Here is a 6,740-nt window from a genome sequence, read left to right on the forward strand (position 1 = left end):
CCCAAAGTGGCAGAACCTTGGAGTGAGTTGCATAGTGGGTGTATTCAGCTGGACTGGTAGCACTGAAATCCTCATTAGCACTCTGAGGGTCGAAAGCGTCACCTGGCACATGAACAAGAGCAGATTCCTGATCAGTAGTGAAGCTATCACACTTGTGTTCTCTTAGAAGCAAGTTTCAAGAACAGGGTCAGAATGTTGCCGAGGAAGAGTGAATGAGGAGGAAGGAGAGAAAATGGTGTCCACTGATTACAGTACCTACAGCCAAGCTGCAGCCCAGCAGGGCTACAGTGCTTACACAGCCCAGCAAACTCAAGGATATGCACAGACCACCCAGGCCTATGGGAAACAAAGCTATGGAACCTATGGACAGCCTACTGATATCAGCTCAGAACACTGCCACCTACAGGCAGACTGAATATGTGACTTCTTATGGACAGCCTCCCACTGGTGATACCACTCCAACTGCCCCCAGTCATACAGCCAGACTGTTCAAGGATGTGGCACTGGTGCTCATGACACTACCACTGCTCCAGTCACCACAACCCAAGAACCTTGTGCAGCTCAGTCTGCATATGGCACCCAGCCTGCCTACCCAGCCTATGGCCAGCAGCCAGCAGCCGCCGCTGCACCTGCAAGACCACAGGATGCAAATGAGCCCACTGAGACTAGTCAACCTCAATCTATCACAGGGGTTTATAACCAGCCCAGCCTAGGGTATGGACAGAGTAATTACAGATATCCCCAACCACCTGGGAGCTACCCCATGCAGCCAGTCACTGCACCTCCACCCTATCCTCCTACACATCTTATGCTACACATCCTATCTTCCTCTTCACAACCAACTAGTTATGATCAGAGCAGTTAATCTCAACAGAACATCTATGAGCAACCTAGCAACTATGGACAGCAGAGTAGCTATGGTCAACAAAGCAGCTATGGGCAGCAGCCTCCCATTAGTTACCCCCCTCAGACTGGGTCCTACAGCCAGGCTCCAAGTCAATATAGCCAACAGAGCAGCAGCTACAGGGAACAGAGTTCATTCCGACAGGACCACACCAAATGGTGTCGGGGGCAGGAGTCTGGAGGATTTTCCAACCAGGAGAGAACCAGAACATGAGTGGCCCTAATAACCGGGAGAGGAGAAGAAGGGGATTTAATCATGGAGGCATGAGCAGAGGTGGGCAGGGAGGAGGATGCAGTGGAATGGGCATTAGAGACCAAGGTGGCATCAATAAGCCTGGTGGACCCATGGATGAAGGACCAGGTCCTGATCTAGGCCTTCCTATAGATCCTGATGAGGATTCTGACAACAGTGCAATTTATGTGCAAGGTTTAAATGACAATGTGACTCTGGATGATCTGGCAGACTTCGGTAAGCAGTGTGGGGTTGTTAAGATGAACAAGAGAATTGGGCATCCCATGATCCACATCTATTTGGATAAGGAGAGAGGAAGGCCTAAAGGGGATGCCACGGTGGCCTATGAAGATCTTCCAACTGCCAAGGCTGCTGTGGAATGGGTGGATGGAAAGGATTTTCAAGGAAGAATACTTAAAGCTTCTCATGCGCGAAAGAAACCTCCAAAGAATAGCATGTGGAGTGCCATGACACCTCGTGAGGGGAGAGGGATGCCACCACTGCTCCGTGGAGGTCATAATAGCTCATGAGGTCCCAAAGGACCCATGGGTTGCATGGGAGGCATTGGAGGAGACAAAGGGGCTTCACCCCATGAAAACACTGGAGCTACTTAGGAACCCCCATGTGGAGGAGGAAATGTCCAGCAACGAGCAGGAAATTGGCCGTGTTCCATGCAGGTATGTGGAACTCAGAAAATGAACTGGAGAACAGAATGCAACCAGGGTAAGGCCCCAAACCTGAGGGCTTCCTCCCGCAACCCTGCCAACCTCCAGGATGTGATAGTAGCCAAGGCTGCAGTGGTGGCATGCAAGGAAGAAGAGGTGTCCATATGGACCATGGTGGTCCTGGGGAATTGTTCCGAGGTAGCAGTGGTGGAGGCACATATGACTTCAGAGTTGTCCGAATATTGGAACGAGTTAGCTTTGGTGGAGGAACATGACATGGTCCTGTGGGCCCTCCTGGACCATTGTTGGAACAGGTGGACTGAAGAAGATGTGGACCTGGAGGACCTGCGTAAGTAGATAAAGGCAAGAACAGTCAGGAACTTAGAGACCGGCCCTACTAGAGAGACCTGCAGAGCTACATGGATGACCAGATTTATTTTTTAAACCAGAAAATGTTTTAAATTTAGAATTCCACATTTATAATGTTGGCCACGAAGTCATGATTATTACTGTGTGTACTTTAGTATTTTCAGCATTTGTGAAGAAATATTAAAACAAGTTAAATGGTAGGTGACTGAGTTTTTTTTTTCTTTTAAAGATGCTTGTTTTAAGACATAACAATGGGAACCCCTTCTGAGCATACTCAGTATCATTGTGGAGAACCGAGAGGGCCCCTTCTTGTAACAAAATTCATGGTTGTGAATGTTTTCAAATACATTCCAATTTTTTAACTGTCAAATAATTAATGTTGCAGAGGGTCCATGTTGTCTCCAGTGTGGCTACCAAGAGGAAGCTCAGAGTCAGTATGTGGCCTCCCCTTGCATGCCAAGGGTAAGTCCTAAAGAACGTTTGTGATCCATTGTGGTGTCGTGAAGTGTAATTTTCTCTGAATCCTAAACAATGTCATGTCTGTGATTGTACCTGGAGATGAAGGTAATTCAATGTTGGCGGTAGGCAGGGGCACAATGCCATCCTCATCCTTTGCAGGACGAAATTCTTCTTTCTTGGTTTCTTCAACCTTTAAGGAAAGTTTGAGATGTAAGATTTCATTAAAATGTCACTAAGTTTACTCACTTTAGAAAAACTTATCTGTTAATGCCAGGGTCTTGATTTATAGTCCCCAAATATTTGTTTGCTCAGCTAAATTTTATCACTGTATCTACTGTTATTGTGTAACCTTTGCTTCCTTTCTCTTTGATTCAAAGCCCAGAGTTTGAGAACCTTAAAAGGGGACTTGCTCAGCTTTATGTGTGTGTGTGTGTGTGTGTGTGTGTGTGTGTGTGTGTGTGTGTTAAGGGGTGGGCAGAGAATAAACTTCACAAGCTGGCTCTCTAATTTTACCTGGGGAGGCTGCCCTGGTGGCATGCAGCGAGGAGTAGGCAGAATTTCTGCCTGTGGTGGTCCTGCAGGAATGACCCGAGGTAGCACTGGTGGAGGCACATATGGCTTCAGAGTTGTCAGAATCTTGGACCGAGTTAGCTTTCGTGGCGGAACATGACATGGTCCTGTGGGCTCTCCTGGACCTGCAGAGAGAACAGTCAGGAACTTTGATACTGGCCCTACTAGAGAGACCTTCAGAGTTGCATGGATGACCAGATTTATTTTTTAAAACCAGAAATATTTTAAATTTAGAATTCCACATTTATAATATTGGCCACAAAATCATGATTATTACTATGTGTACTTTAGTGTATTCACCATTTGTGAAGAAACATTAAAACACGTTAGATGGTAGTTGACTGAATTTTTTTTTTCTTTTAAAGATGCTTGTATTAAGACTTAACAAAGGGAACCCCTTGTGAGCATACTCAGTATCATTGTGGAGAACCGAGAGGGCCCCTTCTTGTAACAAAGATCATGGTTTTGATTGTTTTCAAATACATTCCAATTTTTTAACTCTCAAAAAAATAATGTTTCAGAGGGTACATGGTGTCACCAGTGTGGCTACCAAGAGGAAGCTGAGAGTCAGCATGTGGTCTCCCCCATGCATGCCCAGGGTACGTCCTAAGGAACCTGTGTGATCCGTTGTAGTGTTGTGAAGTGTAATTTTCTCGGAATCCTCTGTGACTTGTACCTGGAGATGAAGGTAATTCAGTGTTGGCGGAAACCATGGGCACAATGACATCCTTATCCTTTGCAGGATGAAATTCTTCTTTCATGGTTTCTTCAACCTTTAAGGAAAGTTTGAGATGTAAATTTTCATTAAAATGTCACTTAGTTTACTCAGTTTAGAAGAACTTATCTGTTAATGCCAGGATCTTGATTTATAGTCCCCAAATATTTGTTTGCTCAGCTAAATTTTATCACTGTTACTACTGTTATTGTGGAACCTTTGCTTCCTTTCTGTTTGATTCAAAGCCCAGAGTTTGAGAACCTTAAAAGGGGACCTGCTCAGCTTTATGTGTTCGTGTGTGTGTGTGTGTGGTTAGGGGAGGGCAGAGAATAATCATCACAAGCTGGCTCTCTGATTTCACCTGGTGAGGCTGCCCTGGTGGCATGCAGCGAGGAGTAGGCAGACTTTCTGCCTGTGGTGGTCCTGCAGAAATGACCCGAGGTAGCACTGGTGGAGGCACATATGGCTTCAGAGTTGTCAGAATCTTTGACCGAGTTAGCTTTCGTGGCGGAACATGACAAGGACCTGTGGGCCCTCCTGGGCATGCAGAGATAACAGTCAGGAACTTAGATATCGGCCCTACTAGAGAGACCTGCAGAACTACATGATGTCAAGATTTATTTTTTTAAAACCAGAAATGTTTTAAGTATAGCATTCTACATGTATAATGTTGGCCACAAGTCATGATTATTACTGTGTGTACTTTAGTATGTTCACCATTTGTGAAGAAACATGAAAACAAGTTAAATGGTAGTTGATTGAGTTTTTTTTTTTTTCTTTTAAAGATGCTTGTTTTAAGACTTAACAATGGGAACCCCTTGTGAGCATACTCAGTATCATTGTGGAGAACCTAGAAGGCCATTTCTTGTAACAAAGATCATGGTTTTGATTCTTTTCAAATACATTACAATATTTTTAAATGTCAAATAAATAATGTTTAAGAGGATACATTGTGTAACCAGTGTGGCTAACAAGAGGAAGCTCAGAGTCAGCATGTGGTCTCCCCCATGCATGCCCAGTGTAGGTCCTAAGGAACGTGTGTGATCCATTGTAGTGTTGTGAAGAGTAATTTTCTCCGAATCCTCTGTGACTTGTACCTGGAGATGAAGATAATTCAGTGTTGGCGGTAGACATGGGCACAATGACATCCTTATCCTTTGCAGGATGAAATTCTTCTTTCTTGGTTTCTTCAACCTTTAAGGAAAGTTTGAGATTTAAGTTTTCATTAAAATGTCACTTAGTTTACTCAGTTTAGAAGAACTTATCTGTTAATGCCAGGGTCTTGATTTATAGTCCTCAAATATTTGTTTGCTCAGTGAAATTGTATCACTGTTACTACTGTTATTGTGTAACATATGCTTCCTTTCTGTTTGATTCAAAGCCCAGAGATTGAGAACCTTAAAAGGGGACCTGCTCAGCTTTATATGTTTGTGTATGTGTGTGTGTGTGTGTGTGTGTGTGTGTTTACGGGTGGGCAGAGAATAAACTTCACAAGCTGGCTCTCTGATTTCACCTGGTGAGGCTGCCCTGGTGGCATGCATCGAGGAGTGGGCAGACTTTCTGCCTGTGGTGGTCCTGCAGAAATGACCCGAGGTAGCACTGGTGGAGGCACATATGGCTTCAGAGTTGTCAGAATCTTGGACCGAGTTAGCTTTCGTGGCGGAACATGACATGGTCCTGTGTGCCCTCCTGGACCTGCAGAGAGAACAGTCAGAAACTTAGATACCGGCTCTACTAGAGAGACCTGCAGAGCTGCATGGATGATCAGATTTATTTTTTAAACCAGAAAATGTTTTAAATTTAGAATTCCACATTTATAATATTGGCCACAAAGTCATGATTATTACTGTGTGTACTTTAGTATTTTCACCATTTGTGAAGAAACATTAAAACAAGTTAAATGGTAGTTGACTGAATTTTTTTTTTTCTTTTAAAGATGCTTGTTTTAAGACTTCACAATTGGAACCACTTGTGAGCATAATCAGTATCCTTGTTGAGACCTGAGAGGGCCCCTTCTTGTAACAAAGATCATGGTTTTGATTGTTTTCAAATACATTACAATTTTTTTTAAATGTCAAATAAATAATGTTTAAGAGGATACATGGTGTCACAAGTGTGGCTAAGAAGAGGAAGCTCAGAGTCAGCATGTGGTCTCCCCCTTGCATGCCCAGTGTAAGTCCTAAGGAACGTGTGTGATCCGTTGTAGTGTTGTGAAGTCTAATTTTCTCCGAATCCTCTATGACTTGTACCTGGAGATGAGGGTAATTCAGTGTTGGCGGTAGACATGGGCACAATGATATCCTCATCCTTTGCAGGTTGAAATTCTTCTTTCTTGGTTTCTTCAACCTTTAAGGAAAGTTTGAGATGTAAGTTTTCATTAAAATGTCACTAAGTTTTATTCACTTTGGAAGAACTTATCTGTTAATGCCAGGGTCTTGATTTATAGTCCCCAAATATTTGTTTGCTCAGCTAAATTTTATCACTGTAACTACTGTTATTGTGTAACCTTTGCTTCCTTTCTGTTTGATTCAAAGCCCAGAGATTGAGAACCTTAAAAGGGGACCTGCTCAGCTTTATGTGTGTGTGTGTGTGTGTGTGTGTGTGTGTGTGTGTTTACGGGTGGGCAGAGAATAACCTTCACAAGGTGGCTCTCTGATTTCACCTGGTGAGGCTGCCCTGGTGGCATGCAGCGAGGAGTAGGCAGACTTTCTGCCTGTGGTGGTCCTGCAGAAATGACCCGAGGTAGCACTGGTGGAGGCACATATGGCTTCAGAGTTGTCAGAATCTTGGACCGAGTTAGCTTTCGTGGAGGAACATGACATGGTCC

The 6,740-nt window shown here is 44.0% G+C and overlaps 1 pseudogene; it reads left to right on the forward strand.

Moving 5' to 3' along the window:
* The first annotated feature begins 232 nt into the window (after positions 1 to 232).
* LOC121459714 lies at positions 233 to 2,201 on the forward strand (annotated as a pseudogene).
* Positions 2,202 to 6,740: the final 4,539 nt, after the last annotated feature.

This window comes from Microtus oregoni, unplaced genomic scaffold, assembly GCF_018167655.1.
Source record: "Microtus oregoni isolate MIOR12 unplaced genomic scaffold, Mior012 000019F_ref0000042, whole genome shotgun sequence".
Taxonomy (NCBI): domain Eukaryota; kingdom Metazoa; phylum Chordata; class Mammalia; order Rodentia; family Cricetidae; genus Microtus; species Microtus oregoni.